The sequence below is a fragment of the Vulpes vulpes genome, chromosome 6 (assembly GCF_048418805.1).
Source record: "Vulpes vulpes isolate BD-2025 chromosome 6, VulVul3, whole genome shotgun sequence".
Taxonomy (NCBI): domain Eukaryota; kingdom Metazoa; phylum Chordata; class Mammalia; order Carnivora; family Canidae; genus Vulpes; species Vulpes vulpes.
In genome coordinates this window covers 40,636,622-40,661,814 of record NC_132785.1, presented here as the reverse complement: position 1 = coordinate 40,661,814, position 25,193 = coordinate 40,636,622, and positions in this window count along the sequence as shown.

The following is a 25,193-nucleotide window of genomic DNA, read 5'->3' as shown; positions in this document are numbered from 1 at the left end:
AATATGGAAAGTTTAGGCAGTAATAGCTTAATTGCCCGGCATACATTAGAAATCCCAGGATTTTGGCATTTGGCAATATAAAAGTAATCCTCAAAACCATAACAGGTTGTTCTCTGTGGTGTGCTCACTTTCAGCAGATTGTTTTCATGAATGTCAATAGTGGAATGGCTGAACTATTTTTTTTTTTTTTTTTGCTGAACTATTTTAACAGGACAAGTTGCCTCAGTTGTGTCTGTATTATCTTGTTTTTTAAGGAAATCCTCTCAACCGATGGTAAGAGTAACTCCCGTATACTAATCATTATTGGATTCTTTATCATTTCCTGCAGTAGAGGTCAAAAGTCAATCAATACATTCTATTCTGAATATCTCAAAGAATTTCAGTCTTAATTAGATCATCCATAATTTGCCTGGAATTGAAGCATTAGTAAGTTCATATTAGTGGTCAAGATATGTAAGCAAAGAACTTAACCTTAATGGTATCACAGAAAATTAAAATAATAATACTGCATTTAAATAAGGCCAAAGGAGAAAAGTGGTCATTAGGAATTCAATATGATCTAATCTACAACAAACTGCCCAATCATTGCACATATAGTGAAAGACTTTTTTTTTCTTGAAAAGACAAGGAGGTTGTATTTTAATTAACAAGTGAAATAGTCTGTTGCATACTAGTCCTATAATTTACTTTACTTTAGTTTAGATTACTTAACTTCCGAAATTATTACCAAATAATGGTAAACAGTGAAATTCCTAACTAGTTGTGTGTATACTGACAAATGAATGCTTTGTTACTATTGTCTCCTTCCAACAGCCACTGTCCTAATCATCCCAACACACACACACACACACACACACACACACACACACACACACGTCTTACAGACTTTCTTGAGAAAAAGAGGGAAAAGAAAACCTATAAGGGGAGAAAGGGAGTTGGCTGGGCAATTTTGCAATATGATAGCACAAACAGGAGAAAAAATAGCACTGTATATTTAGTTCCATTTTGCAGCATAAATGATAGCTCTGAGATATATAAAGCTGCTACACCTCTGAAAACATGGAAATATTGATTAAATTATAGTGGCCAGTAAATAAAAGGTATTTAATAATTATTATATATCTATCTTATCTTGAATTATGTAGCTTTCTATTAAATCTTGAAATCATTTACTAAAAGTTTTCCAACTTTGTTTCCTAGAATTCAGGACTTCTTTAGACATTAAAGAATATTTTATTTATTTATTCACTTTATTCATGTGAGAAAGAGAGAGAAGCAGAGGTATTAGTGGAAAAGCAGGCTCCCTGTAGGGAACCTGATGTAAAACTTGATCCCAGGACCCAAGATCACCACCTGAGCCAAAAGCAGACACTTAACTACTGAGCCACCCAGGTGCCCCCTGAAATTCATATTGATGTCATATTTACATATCGGCAGTATATGTTCAGTGGGTTAAGCATTTGCCTTTGGCTCAGGTCATGATCCCAGGGACCTGGCTGTTTTTTTAGGGCCGTGGCATTGAGTCCTGCTCCTGACTCCCTGCTGAGCAGGGAGTCTGTTTCTCCCTCTCCCTCTGCACCACCACTGCCTTGTATCCCCCTCCTGTTGCTTGTGCTCTATCTTGCTTTCACTCTCTCTCTCAAATCAATAACTAAGCCACTCAGTCACTCTAATTTTACATTTCTTATAGTGAAAGCTAAGATCATTAAAATTTAGACATTTCTTTATTTTTACACTAAGTATTTAAAGATGTGAATTTTCCTCTGAGCACTGCTTTTGCTGCATCCCATAATTTTATAACTTATTTCAGTTGTAATTTAATTCAATGTATTTCCATTTATTGCTCAGATCATTTCTGTTTTATTATTTTTGTTCAGTCTTTCTATAACTTCAGGAGTGAATAATATTAGCCAATTTTCCTTCACATGTTTGGAAACACTATTAATAGGAGCATACTTATTTCTGGTTGTTTGGTGTTTTTAAAAAATTCACTTTTTATCATTATGAAATGTCCTCAATCATTTCTGACAATGCTCTATATTTTGATATTAATATCCAACTCCAGCCTTCTTTTACTGTTATTTCTTTGTCTTTTACTGTTATTTCTTTGTCTTTCTAGATATTTTTAAGTGTATGTGTTCTTACACTGATGTGTGTGTTTAGTAGATAGCATAGAGTTGGGTCTCACTATTTTAATCATTTTGATAATATCTATTAATTCAAGTGTATAGTCTAGTGATATTTAATGTAATCACTCCTATATTTGGATTTAGGTATGCTTCTTTTTCCTATTTTGTTTCTATTTGTCCTCTCTGGTTTTCATCTATAATTTTTCCTACATAAACATAGATTATTTGAATATATTTTTCATTCTTTTAAATTTTTCTATTAGTTTTCAATTATTCCTCTGTATTTTCAGTGTTAGCTCTAGATTTTGTATCACATACCCTTAACTTTTTAAATTTTAATTAGGGTAACTATTTATTTATTAAAATGAGCAAACCTATATATATACATATTTTTTCTCTCTAAGACTGTGTTTAGTTTGAATGGGTAATGTAATTTTTGTTTGTACTATATTGATATTTTTCTAAGTGAATGTGGAAATTTGTGATATATAGCAAATAAATAATTAATATGTGTAAAGATGTCAATAAAATGCAGTTAAGATAGAAATTGATTTCCAAGTCAAAATTACTGTAATATCAATAGTATTCTTTTTAAATAGAACCTTTATTTGGGAATATAAATACTTTTTACTTTTATATATATAATTATATATATATATATAAGTACTTTTTACTTTTTATATATATAAATACTTTTACTTGACTATATTTAAATTCTTTTAATACTTCTGTTGACTTTAATGAGTAATTTATTCATTGTCTTTAATTGTCCACATAATAATAGATCATGATTTTATAAATGTAACAAAATTGAATATAACAATGACTATCTTTTTGAAAGGAGGCCATCGATGAAATTTTTTTAACATATATTTATTTCTTTTAGAGGCAGAGGGGAAAGGCCAAGGGAGAGGGAGAGAACTCCTTAAGCAGACTCCACACTGAGCATGAAGCCCAACATGGGACTTATCCAAGGACCCTGAAACTGTGACCTGAGCCAAAATCAAGAGTTGGATACTTAATGGATTAAGCCATCTAAGCACTCTGATGAAATTATTTTGTATCTATTGTTCTACAATAAAAAAATCCAGTTTGTTTCAAGCACTGAAACTGAAATTGAAAATCAAATACATATTCATCACATATTTAATTCAGCAAAATCATCTTTGACTAACAGCTATGTCTCATATTCTTTGCTGATTGTTAAAAATAGAACACTTATAGTAAAGAATTTGTTTCTGACTTACATAGTTTTCAATATAGTGGGGGAAAATAAACAAGCATTAAAAAATCAATTTTGACATAGGAGAAATTAGGTTACACATAGAAAAGTATGTAATCTACACTGAAGAAATAGAAATATTTCATATTATGTGTAAAACTTCATGTAAGGAAATATGGCTAGATGAATGAATTACCTGGACAAATAATAATATCATGTCTTGCATTAAGGAACACTCAATAGATGGAGACATTCTCCAAAATGTCTCTTAGTATTAATATTCAGTGAGGCTCATGACCTCAACAAGTTTATTATTTATCTAGGAAATTATATTCATAGTTTCTTTTGGTTTGTTTTTAAAAATAAATGAGACATTTCTTTGATATTTAGATTATGCAAGAAAACTAGAGAAAAATAGATTCTTAATATAAATAGAAAAAACAAAATGAAGTTTTGTGTTTATATTTAATTTAATACTCATTTTGAAAAATATTTCTGTTCTGATTTGTTTTGAAAATAGATTCAGTATGTGAACTAAAATAGTACTTATTAGCATAACATTAATATTTACCAACATAGACATAAAGATATGTTTTCCTTTAGGATTATGCTTTATCATACTGAGATATCTAATTTTTTATTTCTTTTTAGTATTTAAAGTTTGAAACTGAATTTTTGTTGCTGCTATTTGCTTGTTCTTATTCATTTTGTTTTATTGATGCTTATTAAGAGGCATTTTTAAGAGACATTTTGGATCAGCTGCTCCAGTGTCTCTCATTTTTTTCTTAACTAGAAAATTTATTTTAAATAAATTATATTCCCTTAACTCACCAGGTTTTAAAGTCATTTTGTCAAATTTATTAGTTATATGACCCTATTCCTCCCCAACCATTATTGCATAACACTTACAGATCCTTTCTAGAAAAACTCCCTAGGTTTTTTTCCTTGAAAGAAAAGTGATGTTTTCTGATAGCTGCAAGTAACAGGCTTAGTTTATGGTTTGGTTTTACCTTTTGTTTTTTAGATAAAATTGTGCAACCTCTTTTTTGGAATGTCTTCATCTCCCTGTCTAGAACAAGGGGCACCAATTGACTGATGCCTTCTTTAGGAGGTTAGTACTACTAATCTTGTTTATATATTTAACAGGAAAGAAAAAGAACAAAAAAATTTAAAAATCTAGAGATTTTATAGGTTTTTTCAATCATCAGCAATTCTTTTAAAGCTATACTTTTACTTCCTGCACCAGCAAATTACAATCCTGTTCCCTTGTCCTCTTATAATTATTAACATTATATACTTTTATTTGGTGCAGTGAAATTCATGTATCACAATAAAGGGGGGGTGGTGGAAGAAAATCTTATTCAATAATACCACAAAACTAGCACTCTACTAGAGGGTCCTGAAGCTTTCAACACCTGTCATAATAACACATTTGATAAGAGGTTTCAAATATAATAATAATATCAGTGTTTCAGAGTATCGGATATCATTTGCACATTGTCTGCCTTTCCCACTGCATTCTTTTTCACATCACCTAGAAATCCAGATTTCTGCAACCAGAAAACTGACTTTGGCTCTCAGAACATGAAAGATTATTTCATGGTTGCTTCTGGTTTGGGTGCCTTAAATCCCCAGCTGCTTTCTGGTCTCGTGAAACTATATTCCTGTTTGAATCCTCTACTCAATGGTCACCTTCCTTGTAATGTTTTATTTAAATTCCAAGCAGATTCCCCTTCTGCATTATTTTTTATTCTCTTTGCTTCTTAAACAGTGCAGTTCTGAATGGCCAATATACAAACCCCTAATTTTTTCTCTGTCGGTCATGACTAACTGAGAAAAAAGAAGGAGAAGCAAATAGACAGAGGGAGAAGATATCCTTCAATACTGATGAGGCAGATTGGAGACACCACGTTGGACACGGAGCCAATGAACTGGCTAATGTATTTCTTTAGTGTGACACATTTTCTTAAAGGGTCACTGACTAAGCCAGATATGCAAAATGCCTTTGTGAGGGAGAGTTGCCATGGTAAAAGTGACACAAAAGGCAAGCTAATATATTCCACTTTATCTGCAGGCAGCAGGATCTGAAAGAGAGAGGGCCTAAGATAGGCCAAAGCAGACTTTTCCTTCTCCTAAATCCAACCATTAAGTCAGTCAAAGTAGAGGAATTTGCAAACACCAGTGAAAAGAACGGAGAATGCAAACTCAGGCCTAACATTCCACACCGTGAATGACATCAGCTTGGTGGAGATAGATTGAAAATTAGAAAGGATGAAATCAACCTTCTCCAAGATCAACAGCTTGAAATACGGCAGACGTTCATCCATTATGAGAAGCCAGTGTAATTTGTAAAGGCTGAGGTTGTCCATCCAGGGTAATTTCTGTCTCTCCATCTGTCTCTTGGCGAGGGTAGAGCTAACCTTGGTGGGGTAGAATGAGCCAACTCTTGTCACAAACTATTTCATCCTCAGAAGCCTATATTTGAGCTTCCAAGTGCTTTTGCTTGAAGATAGCTAGAGCCTATCCTAGTTTCTAAAAGAAGACAAAAATGTTTCTTTCTACAAATGTCACTCATATTTAATTGTGTCTTTTGACAACTGGTCAGGATCTAGGGCCTGGAAATGGTGCAGTTTGTCTGGTTCATTTGCTACCTCACATACAGCTCAATAATACCTACATACATCCACACACACACATACTAGGCAAACATACCTTACTTCCACTCACGGTACTTACTTGCCCTGGACTCAGCTTGAGTCTTCTCAAACACTGTAATTCTGAAAGTGGGCCTGTTAGTGGTACATCCTGTGCTGTGGTGCTTGGAAACTCACTGGAAGAGGGGGCAGGAGAGGATGTGGGTGAAAGACGGTACAAACAGCTTAAGGATGAGTGTCCTGAATAGCACACATGGATATCTAGAGTTATTTCACCAATATTATCTTTTTAATTCTCTGAAGCAATAATCTTTGAACATTATGCCCTGGGAAGGCACTGTGCTGGACATGGCACACCAGAGTGAACAAAACTGTACACAAAATGCTAGGGAATGAATATATTCCCCTAAAATTCATATGTCGATACCTATGGACACAGGTACCAGGTATCTTGGTCAACTTCTTTACCTAATTAATGACCATAAAACTCTAACTACCCTTCATTGAGCTATAAATCACTCCAAAGATCTGTAGAAACTGACATAGGGAAAGAATGAAGAGAAGAACAACCAAAGGCAATATGTGGTTCAGATCAGAAATGTAAAAAAATGATCCCGGGATCAAGTCACACATCGGGCTCCTGGCATGGAGCCTGCTTCTCCCTCTGCCTGTGTCTCTGCCTCTCTCTCTCTGTCTCTCATGAATAAGTAAATAAAATCTTAAAAAAAAAAAAAAACGAGAAAATAACTTATATTTTCTTTGATCTATTAGAGGCCATCAATTCAGAGAACAAATCTAATTCTGGTGATAGAGAAAGTAAGAGGGAACAGGCCGTCAATGTCAGAGTCTTTTTTTTTTTTTTTTTTTTTAATTAGAAGAGATTTTGGACATAGAAAAAGAGTAAAGTTTCAGAGGTTAGCTCCAGTCCTTGTTATCAGCAGATAGTTATATCTAAGAGTGAACTCCATACAACTGAAATAATCAGGTAGAAAAAGCATGATTTTGACACAACATCATGGTAAAAACAGAGAGAATGAGGAACAAATGATATGATAATCTCTGCTATTGTTTGGGGGGAGAGAATTTTAAGTTTTAGAAGTGGAAGAAAAATGTTGCAACCCAGGAATTGGAATAGAAGTCAGCACCACAGGAATTCCTGCTGGTTAAGAGTCTTTAGCCTCCCCAAATTCTTGCCTCCAGGCATCAAGGGGGTGAGAAAATGAACTAATCTGAGTTCAGTCATCCCTCTCCAGGATGAGATTGATGAGAAATAGCCAGAATCAGCTGTGTGTCAGAATGAAAAGTACCAGTTAGAAACTTGTTAGAAAATGTTCATGTTCAGGAAACAATCTCATATATACAATCAGAAAAAAATACAAATATATGTGTGTACAAATATAGATGCATATCATATACAAATATATGGCATATGATATATGCCATATATTTACATATATACCCACAGAGTTTATCTTCATTATTCATGGATTCTCTATTAGTGAACTCAGTTACTCACCAAAACTGATTCTTAATCACCAAAAACAATACTTGCAGTATTTTAAGGCCATTCTCAGACATTTGCAATGCAGCAACAAAAATAGGAGTCACCCAAGTGCACATTCCCACCATGAGGTCCAACAGCACCGTGCCTTTTTGAGTGCACTCTCATGTTTTGCTTCCTGTTTAGTGCCATGTCTTTCACAGTTTTGTGCTTTTTGTTGGTTTTTAATGTTTAAAATGGCTTCCTAGCATACAGCTGAAGTGCTGCCCGGTGTTCCCAAGCATAGGAAGTCTTTGAGACACATTATAGTGAAAACAATTGTGTTAGGTAAGCTTCATTAAGACACAAATTACAGTGCTATTGACATAAGTTCAAGGTTAATGGATTGAAAGTATAGCTTCAGTAAGGTGTCTTTAAATAGATACACATGGGGCACCTGGGTAGCTCAGTTAGTTAAGCATCTGCCTTCAGCTCACATCATGATCCCAAGGTTCTGGGATGGAGCCCCACATCAGGCTCTCTGCTCAGTGGGGAGTCTGCTTCTCTCTCTGCCTGCCACTCCCCCAGCTTGTTCCCTTTCTGTCAATAAATAAATAAACAAACAAACCTTTAAAAAAATAAACATATACATACATAAATTAAGATTATGGGTTGATCACTTGATAATAATGTGACAGAGCCAGCAACCTATAGTCCTGGTCATGTGCTCCCATTCTCTACAGTTCCTCCCCAGTAGAAATCACTATCTTTAACTGCAAAACAGTATGTATTGTATAACCTTTTATGTTATTCTATAAATAATATAAATCTTATAAATGTTAATACTTTTATATTTTATTTTAAATAATATTTACATAATGTACTCTTGAGAGCCATCAACAGTGTGCAGAAGAACTTTATTTTTCATGGCTACATTTTATCTCATTATGTATGTACACCTTGCTTTTTTTATTAACTCTTACACTAATAGTTATTTGGGTTGTTTCTAATTTAAGATGATTATAATTAGTGATGACATAAATAATCTTGTACATGTCATTTCTGGTACATAGATATACATGTTTGTCAGTAACTTTGAAGAGTGTGGTGCAGGGGTATGCATATATTCAGTTTTGGTATATATTACCAAGCAGTTTTCTAAAGTAGTTGTACCAATTGACTCTCCTGACAGAAATATATGACTTTGAATTGCTCCAGTTTCATACCAATCTTGTTTTATCCATCTTATTTATTGTAGCATTTGCCATAGGCACATGGCTATAATGTATTTTGGCTTCAAATCTTATTTCACTGATGACTAATGAGGTTGGGAATGTATTCATGTGTATGTTGTGCATTTAAATAGTATCTCTTCTTATTGATCCCTAAAGCACCAAAAGGATTAGTCTACTATCAAAAAATTGTACTTTCCCTGTCATCTTTGTCTGCCTACTTAACTCTCCAGTGCATTTAAAACTAGATGTTTTTGTTCAGGTATTCACTTTGATTGGGATAAAATAAACTAAGACACAATTACCATTTTAAAGAATTGCTTCTGCTCTCTCCTCTTACTTCTCCCTCTGATTTCTGGGGAAAGACAGTGCTCAAGATCTCCTCAAGTTGGGATATATTTTTTTAAGATTTTATTTATTTCTTCATGAAAGACACACACACACAGATAGAGAAACAAGCAGGATGAAAAGCAGTCTCTGTCTGGGGAGTCTGATGTGGGACTCAGTCTCAGGATCCTGGGATCATGAGCCAAAGGCAGACACTCAACCTCTGAGCCACCCAGGTGCCCCAAGTTGGAATACTTTTGAATAAAGTTGGTCAGAATTCCCTTAGGAATGTTTGAACTATAGATTTCTTGTGTTGTCTCTTGTATACTAAAAAGGAAAAAGAAAACAATGATGGTGATAAAAATGAAACAGCAGATTCAGGATCAGTCAGGAAAAATGGTCTAATTAGAATCTGAAAGGAAAAGCCTGATAAAAACAGGGTTAGTTAACACTTCCAACTCTCCCAAAATTTTTTGTGGTGATAACTTTTAGGATCTACTCTCTTAACAATGTTCCAGTTTGTAACACATTATTGTTAATTATATTCACCATGTTGTATGTTAGATCTTTGGAACTTATTCATCTTCTAGCTAGGGTTCTGGGCCTTTTTTGATTGACATTTCCCCATTTCTCTGCCCCTCAGCCTGGTAACCACCACTCTACTCTCTTTTTCCAGGACTTCAGCTTTTTAAAAATCCACATATAAATGAGAAAATGCAATATTTGTCTTTCTTTGTGTAGATCCGTATTTCTAGTTCAGGTAAAATTGTATATTGATTCTGCCTATTATATTTTTTGAGTAAAATCTTCCCTGGGAAAAGTCTATGAATATTTGTTGCTGTTTTGTTTTGTTTTTCAAGGATTCTAGGACATTGAGATGGTCTCTGAAATTTGGCTGAAATTTTTTAAAGGAGGAAGCCTTATAAATATATTTCATCATTGCTAAATTTTATAGAAGCACAACATGCTAGAGCAGACAGAGAGAAAAACAGAGTCCGGAGTATCCAAAAAAGGCCTAATGTATCATAAAATAAGGCAAAAGTGATCTGCTTCTGTTGAAAATCACTGTAACACATAGAGCGATTGAGTGAGCAAAATTACAGAGAGGCAACACGATTTATTCATTTATGTATTAATGATACCTACATTTGTGCTTTCTTATTCATTCTAGGCACAAATTCCTTACCAGTAATATCAAGCCTGTATGATTTTTGCAGTTTAATGTAATCAATATGCAAATAATTATTGATATATTATTGATAGATTAGTCATGATAATGATAATATCTCCATGCATCCTATGAATCCTCTGTAATTAATACTGCATAGATATTCCTTAGACAAAGATGATTCACAGTTATTTAGGAGATATAGATAGCCACCCTCCTGGAAAGCAAGATATTCTTAAGTCTTTTAGGTACTTGCTAAGATGTTTGTGCAACACATTATTCAAAAATAAAAATATTGAAAGCATGGAACAGTTTATCTAGATTAATTTTTGGTATATGTTAATATGTGACTCAGTAAAATAAGTTATGTTTTGAAAAAAAAGAAATGATGAAATTCAAGTCATTTTATAAAACACTATATGCAAATATGAGTGTGTGTACACACATGCATTTTCAGGAAAAAACTGAAGAAAAGACAAAGTTATGTATATCCATGTCTATATAACTTTTTGCATCTCTGTATAATCATACAATTATGAATTTTATACACAAACATGTATTTATTTTAAATTAGAATCAGTACATTATAAAATTAAAGTGGGCTTTGGTAAATACCAACTCCAAATCCCTTATGGACCAAGCTGGTTTTATTACAGCATATTACTGCACACACATTTCATGGTCATTTAATATTTTTTGAATATGGCTAATGTTATTGTATAAGAGGAGAAATGATAGCAAAAATAAGTAGGTCTTTCACAAAATTTATTTTATCATTTATTTTGTGTTTTGTTTTGGTTAAAATTCTATACTAATGCTACTCAGCAGAGACTCAGAGGCAACATAATCACATACAAAATGACTCACTGTGAACCATATGATCCCTGCACTTCCTGCATACATAATGGTCTTTCACACTTTGCAAGCCTAATCATTTCATCAGCATGGACTCTCCTCAAAATTACCTGTTTACACTAATGGCTATTGAGCCACAAAGGGCACATTCCCTTAAGGTGACCCCAAGTCCTTATTGCCAAAGAAGAAAAATCAGTGTGAGATGTCACTAGTGGGAACTAATGAATGCTTATCCAGACAATTTGGGAACATTGACATCAGGACTCTATTTATTAGATAGACCCCATGACATCAATAATGACAATAATAATATCTCTGACCTATATAGAGTTTGTTTTTTTGAAGCTGATATGAATGCATTATATAAAAGATGACTAAACTCATATTGGAATAAAGTTGCTGTTATATCTTGAATTAATCTATGATTGCCTGCTCTGTCTTGCTCTTGCTCTCTATTCTCACTGCAACTCCAATCCTGTTATATCTTCTTGTCCCACCACACACTTATATGCCAGATCTGGAATTCAAAGAAAGAAGCTGCCAACTGAACTTTTGAGAGAGAAATATTTATTATTTTTACAAAAATGTTTCTTCCCTGACACCAGATATGACTTAATTTGGGGAAAGAAGATGAGTCATTTGAAGAGCGAATCAGAGCGGAGGGAAACGTTTGGTGGGTCAGGAGCTATAGAGGAGCTGATATGTAATGGACCCTTTTCCTTCAATGAGTTCCACTTAGCTATATTCTAGGCTTGCAGCTACTAGGCATCTGGTAGACTTATATTGACAACCTCCCATACAATAGTCATGCAAGCTGCAGGCATCATCCCCCTCCAACGGTAAGTGATATTCATGGACCACAGGGGTGGTACTGTTGTCCTAAAGGAAACTAGAAGAAACAGTTCCTTTGAGTTATAAAAGAGAATAACTAAAGCACTAATGAAGAAAAACAAAAATATGAATAAAAATTGATAAGATTGGTGAATCCTGACTAGTGTCATTAAAGAGAAAGAGAAGAGCTTAAATACGTAACATTAAAAATATAAAGGAACATAAAGACTCCTAACTCTGGGAAATGAACTAGGGGTGGTGGAGGGCGGGGGGTGGGGGTGAATGGGTGACGGGCACTGAGGGGGACGCTTGACGGGATGAGCACTGGGTGTTATTCTGTATGTTGGTAAATTGAACACCAATAAAAAATTAATTTATTTAAAAAAATAAAAAAATAAATAAAAATATAAAGAAAAAAGCAACTATGGACACAAGAGAGAATTTTAAAAATCATTAAGTAATTATCTTATATAATTCAAAATAATTAAACTTGAAAACATAAAAGAATTTTTTCTAGAAAAATATAATATTCTTAGCTCTAAAAATACAGCTATGTCCATGAGAGTAAAAGAAAAAGAAAGATTAAGATATGTATTCACATGAAAAGATAAGGAAAGCAGAATAAATACTGGATAGAATTAATATCAAAACGTTGGGACAATGATTTCATATCTACTGCTAAATATTATAATTCACAATTTAACACATTAGACACATATACCTAATGCAGCAGGAGATAGGAGGTGTAATAGAACACAACAAAACCAAAGGTTTTAATGCATCTCATTCACTCCAATATGATTGTAGAAGACAAGAACAAAACTTAGTAATAACAGTAGAAAATCTAAAGAATCTTATCAATAATGTGAATCTAAAAGATTATATGTATGCATAGTATAATTATCACAAAAAAACCAACAAGTAAAAATAAATGTTATAAAGTAGTTACAGCAATATGTTCTGAATCCATTCAGTAGAATCAGAAATTAATTTTAAAAACTCAGAAAACAAATACCAGCTTCCATCTGGACTTTTTAAAATTTGATTTTTAAGCAGCTGTTCTGCTATGTCAAATGAGGAATACAAACCACACTTAAATGTTTTCTAGAAAAGAGAGTTAATTGAAATACTAATATCAGAAACTTTGAGATGCAGAAACATTAATGCCCAGAGAAAATTCTATTCTTATATGGTTATATTAATAAAAAGTAAGGAATGAAAACCATCTAGTTAAGTATGCAACTCAAATTATTGAAAAAAGAACACAAGTATGTGGATAGAAATAATGATAAAATAGTAAATATAAATGAAGAACTTAATGAGTTAGAAAGAGCGTGAGAGCTGAGAACCAGAAAGCTAGGTTTTATGAAAAATAAAGGTAAGATAAATAAATCCTAGGTAACAATCATGAGAAAGGAGTGCATATTTATACTCAAATTTAGAAAAATATGTAACAGACTTAATATTAGAATATAAATAGAAATCTCTTCAGAAAGAAAGAGAACTTCACAAGAGTCCTAGGTTATGGGTTGGAATGGTTAGAACTTTGCATTTTCTTTTTACTTTGCTGCTAATTGAGTTAGGATAGGTTTAAAAAGGATTTCTAAATCTGGAAATCATTTATACTTTTATATATAAATACCTTTCCCTTTGAGAATATGTAAATCAAGTTTAGCATGAAATATCAAGATATTTTAAGGAATCTGGATTTTTCAAGAGTTGATGCTGGAACGCTCATAAAACCAGGAGCAAATGTGAATTTTAATGGCTCAGAGGTTCCAAAGAACATAGTTCAAAAGGATAATTATCTTTTTTTCAAATGTTTTCCTCCATGTTACACACTTTGTTGCACACATGCACATAGTTATTTACTGGATTTGGAGAGTTTTCAAATGAGTCTTGAGAACCTATTACAATCTTAGAGATTATGACAATGTTTCTTAAATCATCTCTTACTCAGGCTTTGTACTGACACTTTGCTTACTACTTGTTTTGTGATGTAGAACACCAGTAGAATTAGAAAATCTCTACAGATTCTGGATCAGCTGTTTCTATTTTATTTCCTCCTGTGCGCTAGTGGCTACATCTGCAACAGGAAATGGTCTGGGTTAGTTGTAATACAGTCTAGAAATATCAATTAGACTCCTGTGACTGACAGGCACACATTAAAGATAGATTCCAGGATGTACAAAGCTGACTTTTAAAAATGAGGTACCAACCTAAAGAACAAATGACATTCAGAATTTATCAAAATGAAAAAAAACCAAGCATCCTATCAATTTGAATCACTTTGGCATTTGCTGCTGGTGAAAGCTAGTAGCATTGTCATTTTCATAGTGTTATATAACATATGTCTCCAAATGATAAAGTAATTATAAAAATCCCCATGCACAATTGTGCATGAGAGCAAATTAGAAGTCATCTCTGGTTGTGGTGCATCAATAATTGATGGCCTAAGAATTGTGCTGAGCCTTATGATGGCTGGTTACGCTTAGACACTACAAAATTACTCCTTGAGAACAAGGCTAGGCTCAGAACAGAACTATTTACAATTGGCAGAGGAGCAATTTCTATCACTACAGAGGCAACAGACTAACTAATTATATCCACAGTTACCCTTTCCCAATGTTCAATAATTACAAGTATTCTTAGGGGCTCTTTTCAAGTATGCACCTTTAATCATGCCATCCAATATTTGGGATGGAGTCTCTTAAAAGCTAATTTTTAGAAGAAGTGATATATCATTTAAGCACCTGCATAGCTTAAAAAATGATATAAACTAGTATAGAGTGAAAACTCCCCTATCCCCTTTTTAATTAATCCCGTACCTACTCTCTAAACTCTGAAGGGAATAATTTTTCAAAGTTTCAGGAATTTTTTCTTAATGTTTCTTTATATAAATGAAAAATGTTTTGATTTTCTTCCTTCTTTCACAATGGGAAGCATGCGGTGTGTGCTGTTCAACGTCATATTTTTCCACTTAGCAATATATCCTGGAAATATTTCTAAGTAGAGAGATCCTTGTCATTGTTTTTATATAGCTATTAAATATTCCAATAAGTGGTTATGCATAGAGTATTTTAAAAGATCCCCAAATAATAGTACTTTTTAAGTTTTTATTTAAGTTCCAGTTGGTTAACATATAGTGTAATACTAGTTTCAGGAGTAGAATTTTATAATTCATCACTTACACAGGACAGCCAGTACTCATCACAAGGATGGGTATTCTTAATCCCCATCACTGATTTAACCCATGTCCCTGTCCACCTCCTCCAGCAACTCTTAGTTTATTCTCTATCCTTAAGAGTCTGTTTTTATGGTTTGCTTGTCTCTTTTAGTTGAATATTTTGATTTTTTCTTTTTCTTTTCTTTTTTTTTTTTTTTGTTTCTAACTGCAAAGAAATAATGATGTACAAACACAGGATGACTTGCAGAAGGAAACTTGCAGGATCAAAGGGAAAATTTAACAATTTTAATTATAATGGATGACAAATTTTGTCAAACCTCATTGAGGTTTATGTCATTTTGCATTCCCAAAAGCCATGTTTGACAGTATCCGATTTTCCACAACTTCACAAATAGAATATGCTGCCAATGTTTGGATTTTTACTAATCACCTAGGTAGTTTTAATTTCTGTTGTATTATGAGTGAGGCAAGTATCTTCTCATATGTTTTACTATCATTTATATATTTTTAAGGCTTGTCTACTTATCTCCTTTACATAATTTTTATTAACGGGATGTGTGCTCTGCTCTTACTGGTATCTAAGAGCCATTTGGATCTGAAAAACTAATCTTTTATCTGTGATATGTGTCTTAAATTATTTTTCCTAGTTCGATATTTGTTTTTGATTGCTATCTTTTTTTAAAGGTTATTAAGAAATATATAATTTTCTGTAGTCAATTATATAAATATTTTGTTATTTCTAGGTTATTATAACATTAAGAAATACCTGTGCCACTCTAATTTTTATAAAAATTTACATAGCCTTAGCTTTTCACATATTTTATTCAAATATATGATGAGTATTGTGTTATTTCTGGTTATTTAACAATGTTCAGAAATACCTTGCCACTCTTACATAAAAATTTACATAGCATTAGATCTTATGGTTTTATTTTCTAATATATACCTTTTTCCACAGCCAGATTTAAAAGTTCTTCTGTGTCACTGCTGATTTGAGATTTTAACTTATTATATACTAAATTGCTGTAAGTCTGTTTTTGGAATTTATATTTTGTTAAAATACTGTCTATTCATTTGTTTGTACATCTAATACTAAATTGGATGAGCACATCCTATCTCCTTTGCTCTACCATTTCAGAGAATTTTATAGTATTTTTATTTTTCTTATAAATTTTAAAATTGTCTAATACGGAAGTGCATTAGGTTATATTTAAATATGTTAGTAGAGAACTAAAAGTAATTTTTGTGATGCCTATTCTTTCTATTGAAAATTTCAGGTAGCTTTTAATTTGTTCAAATTTAATTTTGTGTTATTGAGAGGTGTACTAACATTACTTCTTTTTGCTTATTTGTTTCAATTTTTTTAAAATTCTAGTTAGTTAACACACAGTGTAATATTTGTTTTAGGAGTAGAATTTAGTGATTCATCACTTACATACAACACCCAGTGCTCATCATAAGTGTCCCCTTAATACTTTTACCCTTTTAGACCATCTTCCCTGCTCTCTTCCCAAGTTAATTCTTATTTAATTTAGAACATTTCCTGTTAAGTTTATGTCTAGATGTTTTATCTTTCAGTTATGATTAAGCATACAGTGTTTTCCTCCATTACATTTTCAAATTAAGTTCATATAAAAGATATAATGATTTCTTCATAGTAATTTTATACTCCAGCAATTTACTGAATGTTTGTGGCCACAATTTTAATTGATCCTCTTAGATTAGATAAATAAAATAATATTTAAATTTTGATATTGCTAAGTGTTTAGACATGTTGACAATAATAAAATTATTGTACACTTTTATACATATCATATAATTCTACTGGATAAAAGTCTATAGGTCATCATCTCCAATATTAAATATAGTAACATGGTGGTTATTCTTTTGTCATTGATGTTAGTGAGACTGCTTAAAATTAAACCAGTTAAATATGATTCTGGTTTAAGGACTAATACAGACATACACAGAAAGGCACACACAGATCTTGACACATTTTTTTTTTGACATTTATATATGTAAAAAGAATATGTGCTTGGTTTTTTTAAAAGATTTTATTTATTTATTCATAAGAGACCCACACAGAGAGGCAGAGGGAGAAGCAGACTCCTCATGAGGAGCCTGTTGAGGGACTCGATCCCAGGTCCCCAGGATCATACCCTGAGCTGAAGGCAGATGACCACTGAGCCACGCAGCCATATGTTTGTGTTTGTACTGTGCAGATATAAATATATACATACCTACATGATGTGTAATTTAGATGGCATATATATATAGGCATACATGTATGCATGTATGCACACCTACATGTATACATAGATATACCCTTGTACATATATACATTTATGCACATGTATCTATCCAGACACATTATATATATATATAATATATATATATCCAGACATATTATATATATATAATGCAGAGGATTTTTTACTAATTCTAGTTTACTTAAAGGCTTTATTTTTTAATTAAGAAGCATTCTCATTTTTTCCAAATGATTACTAAATGTCTATTCAGAAAACTCATGCCTTTAGTCCTCAGATCCATTATTATTATAAGTTATGTTTAAATATTTCCTCATATTTATTCCTTCTTAAAACATGAATCTCTATACATTTACATTATGTGGAGTACTTATATATATAGTTGTAAATGATACTCATGCTGATCTGTGGTTGCTACCTCTTTTCCAGTCTGTCAAGTTTTGGTACTGCAGCAAAGCTACTATTTTTTCTTAGAGCTCTCATTCTATTTCTTCCTTTGAGAAATTGACAACTCACCACCAACCCTTTACCTAAGACCTATTGACCCTTTAAAAAAAGGTTTATGCCTCCAAGTTCTAGTCACCATTAATAAACACTGCCTTTTTTATTTCTCTAGCACTAAATGCTCTTACGTAACCATACTTGCTTATGGAGTTATAAAAATAAATTTTGAATTATTCAAGAGATACTGTTAAAGCTTTCAAAATACCTGACATAACTCTGAAATATAATTATCTCTTCTATCCAATTTTATTTGAAAATGTGCAATATAGGACAGCCTGGGTGGCTCAGTGTTTTAGTGCTGCCTTCGGCCTAAGGTGTGATCCTGGAGACCCGAGATCGAGTCCCACGTCAGGCTCCCTGCAAGGACCCTGCTTCTCCCTCTGCCTGTGATTCTGCCTCTCTCTTTCTCTGTGTCTCTCATGAATAAATAAATACATAAAGTCTTTTCTAAAAGAATATATAATATAAATTTTTTAAATAAGGAAAATGGCTCTGTTGACAGTTGTTTTCTAAACAACTCCACAAGTTTTTTTTTTTTTTTCTTTCTCTTTTTAATATTTAGGGTCCAGGGGTAAATATCAGAGGCTTACATTAAGCTTCCATGAATGGTCAAGAGTACAAAACTTGCTAGACTTCCAGCTTATTTTTAAAAAATCAAACAAAATTCCCAACATAAAATTCCTAGCAAATCTATCTCAGGGCATTCATTTGAAATACAGGTTGAGTCATTTTGCTATATAGTGTCACTCATAATATTTGCAGCTTCATAGTATTTGAAAGTAAATATAATTGCTTTGCTTTAATATATTATGTAAAAATTATGCATACACACATAAATTATATACATACAAAACTATCTATTTATCCAGTCTCTAGTTTCAAAAATTACTAATTATAGCCAATCATCAATATATTCATTCACATTCTTCCATAATTTTTTATTGAAACAAATACTACAAACATTACCTAAACTTTATATACTGCAATATGTAAGCTGAAACCAACAGTCAACCTTTGAGTGGGCCACCCAGGCACCCCAACTGTAATTAATGTTTTAAATATATTTTATTTTTTAATATTCAGATCCAAATAATCATGCAATAGAAGGATATAAAAATTATTTCTTGTTACTTTCTTTTTTTTTTTTTAATCTACTCATGAGAGACACAGAGGGAGAGGCAGAGACATAGGCAGAGGGAGAAGCAGGCTCCATGCAGGGAGCTCGATGTGGAACTCCATCCTGGGACTCTGGAATCAAGCCCTGAGCCAAAGGCAGGCACTCAGCACTGAGCCACCCTGGTGTCCCCTCTCGTTACTTTCTATGGCTGCAGAATTCACTGTTGTGTGGATGTTGATTCAGCTACTTTTGGGATAAGCATTTGGATTGGTTCCAGTCTTTTCTATGAAAAATACTTCTTCAATGAAGAGCTTTGTTGATTTGTCTCTTCATATATTTGACATTTTGTATGTAAGATAAATTCCTTAAAGTGAGATGTTGCATTGAGCAGGATAGAAGCTACATTGGTAAATAACATCGACGTCTCTCCCCTGGATATGTAGCATTGAGATTCCCAGTATTTCATAAAAGAACTATTTTCTCACAGCCTCATCAACATAGGTTGAGGTTAAGCTTTTAGATTTTGGCCAATCCATCAAGTGAGAATTGATATTTCAATATACTTTTAGTTTTCTTTTAAGATTTATTTATTTATTTATTTATTTATGAGAAACACAGAGAGAGTCAGAGACATAGGCAGAGGAAGAAGTAGGCTCCCTGCAGAGACCCCAATGTGGGACTTGATCCCAGAACCCTGAGATCACGCCCTGAGCCAAAGGCAAGACACTCAACCACTGAGCCACCCAGGCATCCTTCAATATACTTTTACTTTTCTTACCATGGAAGTTTGAGCCTACTTAGATTCTGTTAAGAACCATTTGCATTGCATTTGTTTTTCTACAAACTGTCTTTTTATTTCTGTAATTCATGTTTTTAAATGCCCCCCCACCATTGGGTTGATGGTGTTTTTTTGTGTCTATTTTTAGGAGACATTTCTATGGATGGAATATAACTTCTTGTCTGTGATATGAGACAAATGTATGTTTTCGCAATTAGATTTCTCATTACTCTGCTTATGATTTATTTTACCATGAACTTTAAAAAATTACAATTTTTTAAATTTAGCTCTTCCCTTGGTGATTCTGGAGTTGATACATGGCTAGGATGGTTATTCTTCATTTTCAGGTATCGTAAATTATAAAAATGATCACAAGCTTCACTCCTCTCATTAAAAACAATAATAAAATGAAGTCTGTTTTTCACCCTTTCAAACTGAGTTGGCCATGTGACCTGCAGTGTAATAGCCAATGAAGCATTAGTAAATGTGACAGGTGAGAGTGGATGCTAACAACTGCTTGCACACTGAGAGTTACCTGCTTCCTGCACTAAGACTCAGCCCAGTCTGGATTAGCCGGCTTGATGGCTGAGAGACATATTACCCCGCTGACTTTCAGACCTAGGGATCAGGCCCTTTGAAACCAGCCCTTCCCGGGTTAACTCATCAGCTGACTGCAGGCATGTGAACAAGCCAAGCTGAGAGCAGTGAAGGCCAGCCCAGAGAAGAAAAACTGCCAAAAGCCGTAAGATCCAAGTGCAATTTATTCATATTTTGTTCCAGTTCTTTTATGTTTTTGTTTTGTTTTGGTTTGATTTTTTAATGTAACTCTGACCCATTTGAAATTCATCCATATACAGGAATGGATTTAATTTTTATATTATTGTCTATGGCTAATCTGCTATCTCCACATCAATTATTTAAGTTTCTCAGTATTTCTACTGACCTAAAGTGCAAATATTGTTGCCACATAGACACACAAAATTGGGAAATTAATTTTCTGGATTTTCTATTCTATAGTCAGCTGATCATTCTACTCATGTGCCAATAACAAACCACTGTAATTATATACACTTTAAAATATATTTTAATATCTGGCAGGACTACTTATTCTCTTCTTCACTCTTTTTTTTTTTTTTGGTATTTTTCTGTTTCTTTCTTTTTTCTTTTCTTTTCTTTCTTTTTTTTTTTTTTGCTTGCTCTTCCAAATAAGTTTTATTTTATTTTATTTTATTTTATTTTATTTTATTTTATTTTATTTTATTTTATTTTATTTTCCAAATAAGTTTTAAAATCAAGTTACATATCTCCAGAAAAACAACTCTGGCTATTTTAATGGGTATCATTAAATCATAAATTGCCTCAGGCAGAACTAATATCTCCTGGGTATTTATATTCAAGAAAATAAACTGTTTTTCTATTTGTTCACACCTCTTTCATGTCACATAGATCTCTGGATAAGGTAATTTTATGATTTTCCTTGTAGAGGTTTTGGATGTCTTGGACTGGTCTGCTTTTTTTAAAAAAAGAAAATATGACTCCATTTTCACCATAATAGGACGTTCTATAGGCACAAAATATTTGAAAGAGGCAAAAGGCTTTCAATATGTTTTTACTAAGATGAAAGGGAAATAGTGTAAACCAAGGATAATGTAATTATTGAAATGAAAAGGAGGAAACCACAAGCAATACTCAGGTTGAAAAATGATGTCTTATTTAACTTTCGCATGATCTGATCTTCACAAGGTGGGCAAATGCTTTTTGGACATCAAGTAGCATCAAATGGTGTTGAAGATAAACCTTTTTTTTTTCTGAGAGATCAAGCACAATCTATAGAACATAATATTTTCTTAAACTTTTCCAGCCCCAACTGTGTTTATATTCATTAGTCTGTGCTCATATAGTGAAGAAGTTATTGGATAGAATGAATGGCTTTACAATAATGGCTCAGAATATATATTCTGCTCTAGTAAGCTTAGATACAAACATTTCCATTTCATAGCAGATGGTATAGTCTCAGCCCCATGACAGTAATTATAGATGCATTTTGTACCATTATGGGTAAGCAAACAAGTATTAAACAGCTTCAACAATACATTTGTGACAAAAAAGGAGCATTTCTGTGCTAATGTGTCAGCTATTACACACAGTGCTCATTGCCATTAACAATAAAATTTTGGATTGATGGAACTCTGTAATGTGACAATGCACATGGGAATTATATTACCCATTAATCATGTGTAATGTTAGAATAGAGCAATCCCACGTTGAGCTAGTTCGGAATAACATGTTTCTGAAGACCTTTTGCTTTCACTGTATTTCATGTGCTTAACAGAAAAGACAGCTATATTTTCCATTATTCCCATTAACCATATGTTTCATCTAAAAAAATCAATAATAAACTATGTAAAAAGGCATCTTGATAAAATATGGTGGCACAATCCTATAAAATCCCAGAGTTTTAAGAATGCATGAGAAATCATAAGGAAATGATTCACAGTTGAATTTAAATCTTAAATAAACAATGGCGGGGATCCCTGGGTGGCGCAGTGGTTTGGCGCCTGCCTTTGGCCCAGAGCGCGATCCTGGAGACCCGGGATTGAATCTCACGTCGGGCTCCCGGTGCATGGAGCCTGCTTCTCCCTCTGCCTGTGTCTCTGCCTCTCTCTCTCTCTCTCTCTGTGTGTGTCTCTCTGTGACTATCATAAATAAATTAAAAAAAAAAAAAAAAAAACAATGGCTGTATTCCTTTCTTTGGTAAATCATGCATTGAAAAACCATTAACCACTGGATCCAGACATTTTACTAGGTTGGGTGAGGTATACAAAGATAAACATACAATTTCTTGCCTTACAGAACTTCCAGTCTAGTAAGACAGATTTTTCAAATGAGTGTATGTTATATACTAAAGTAAAAAATATAAAAAAAATATTTTCCATTACAAAATGTTCTTTCAAATTTATCAGTCATTTAGCATATAATCATTAAACTGTAGTCCTTATAAAAATAAAAAAAATATCCTGAATTGGTTAATTAAAATATATTAGCAGTGGTAGGAAAATATAAGCACATAGAAAGAAGAGCAAAAGTAGATGAGGCAAAATATTGTGACATACAACACCCATTACAGATTCCAAATGTAGACAATTTCACAGCTAAGAATCGTTGGTTAATTTCCTTTGATCGGTGTAGTTTTTATGCAGTAAAGTATGCAAAGAATTCTACAATCTTTTCTGATATCTTTGCAGGTTAAAGATTTGAATGTGCTAAAAACTAGAAACTGTGTTTCCTCGAAGAGAAAACACACATAAACACTTTGTCATTCCTCTCAAAATTATTTCAGTTCTAAAATCAGAAACAAGATGAAATGGGACTTGCCAATGTGAAGCAAATGTACACACAGAAGTCAAAATAATGCAAATGTCTATCTTCCTTATTTTGGTAAGAGCCCATATTATGTGGTGGTATGTGCAAGTACCTCAATAGATAAGATGATAGAATTCTGATCAAGTCTTCTTCTACCGCTCCAAATTTCCTTGTGAAATAGGAAGTAATATAATCTGTCAATTCCAATGCGATGGACTGGGAGGTAGAATTTTTTTTTAAGTTTTTCCTTCTTTTTTTTTTTTTTTTTAAAGGTTCTTTTAAATGTATTTATTCATAGACACACACACACAGAGAGAGAGAGAGAGAGAGAGAGAAAGAGAGAGAGAGGCAGAGACACAGGTAGAGGGAGAAGCAGGCTCCATGCAGGGAGCCCAATGTGGGACTAGATCCCGAGTTTCCAGGATCACGCCCGGGGCCGCAGGCGGCCCTAAACCGCTGCGCCACTGGGGCTGCCCTGGGAGGTAGAATTTAATGTCAAGAAGAATGTAGAGGGTTGCAAAATAGTCCTCCAGGAGACAAGTAGAGTGAATTATAAGTACATAAAGTAAGATCTGGGGACAGCAGGAAGGACACACTTGAGATTGCCAGATTGCATTAAGTATACACTTTTGTAGTTATCCTAATTGTAACCAACAGATCACTTCATAATAAATAAAATATTGGATCACTATGCTATAAACCTAAAACTAATATGATATTATATACACCAACTACACTTCAATTTTTAAAACATTTGAAAAAAAAGCAGTATAAAAGACTTTGGGAAAATTATGGAAATTTAAATGCTTAATAGCACTAAGAAATTTAAAAAATATATAATAAAAATGGTCATGGTTATATATTATACTTTAGCCAAGTTCTACTACAGAGATTTGGATGTGTACTAGGCAGAAATCTCTATTTAATAGGGGCTACTTTGTCACATGAACACTAGAGAGTCGACAAATAAATGGATGAAGAGAATATTAGAGGCAGTCATAAAAATGACTGGCTATGGAATTTCAGCTTTTAAAAAAAGTGAATACATGAAACTGAAGATAATGTAGAGTTGATAGCTCAGATATTCATGAAATAAAAAATAGGAGGAGCTCTTTAGAATAAGAAAGTTGGAGAAAATATGCTTAAAATATAGGAGGTAATAACCAGTAAGTGGAATACATGGAGTTCTGATTATGGACAGAGTGTTGCCATTGATTAAGACAAAAGTTTTGGGTATAACCATGGAGTAACTGACCATGGAAGGATGGAGGACAAGATCACAGAGAGACATATATTTAAGGCGCTGAGTGTCCAGATCGTGAGAGGGACCTTCCACATATAGGATGGAAATCACCAAGGTTTAGATAAAAATAAATTTTAATATATTAGATTCAGTTAAAGGCATCAAGGAGTAAGAGAGTACTGGTTGCCATCATGAGAAGACATAAGATTCAAGTCCACAGGGTTTTATGTAAAATGTTTTGAAAGTGACTTTCGGAAGGAAAGTATTTCCCAGTCCAGTATTATTAGAGTTGTGACAAAAAACTATATTACTCGGGGATCCCTGGGTGGCTCAGTGGTTTCGCGCCGGCCTTTGGCCCAGGACGAGATCCTGGAGTCCTGGGATCGAGTCCCACATCGGGCTCCCGGCATGGAACCTGCTTCTCCCTCCTCCTGTGTCTCTGCCTCTCTCTCTCTCTCTCTCTCTCTCTCTCATAAAAATAAATAAATAAATAAATCTTAAAAAAAAAATATATTACTCTACACTAGTCCTCATTAAATTACATTTATAAAAATAGTCAGTGACTGTTGTGGGTTGAATTTTATTCCCCAAAATGATAGGTGAAATCCTCACCCCCAGTACCTGTGAAGATGACCTTATTTGGAAACAGGGTCTTTGTAGATATAATTATGTTAAGACAAAGTCAATAGGGTGGTCTTAAGCCAGAATGACCGTTGTCCTCATAAGATGAGTCACAGACATATAGACACATAGGGTAAAGTCCAATGTGATGACAGAGATAAAGGTTGGAAGGATGCATCTGCAAGCCAAGAAATGCCACAATTGTTGCCAACCAC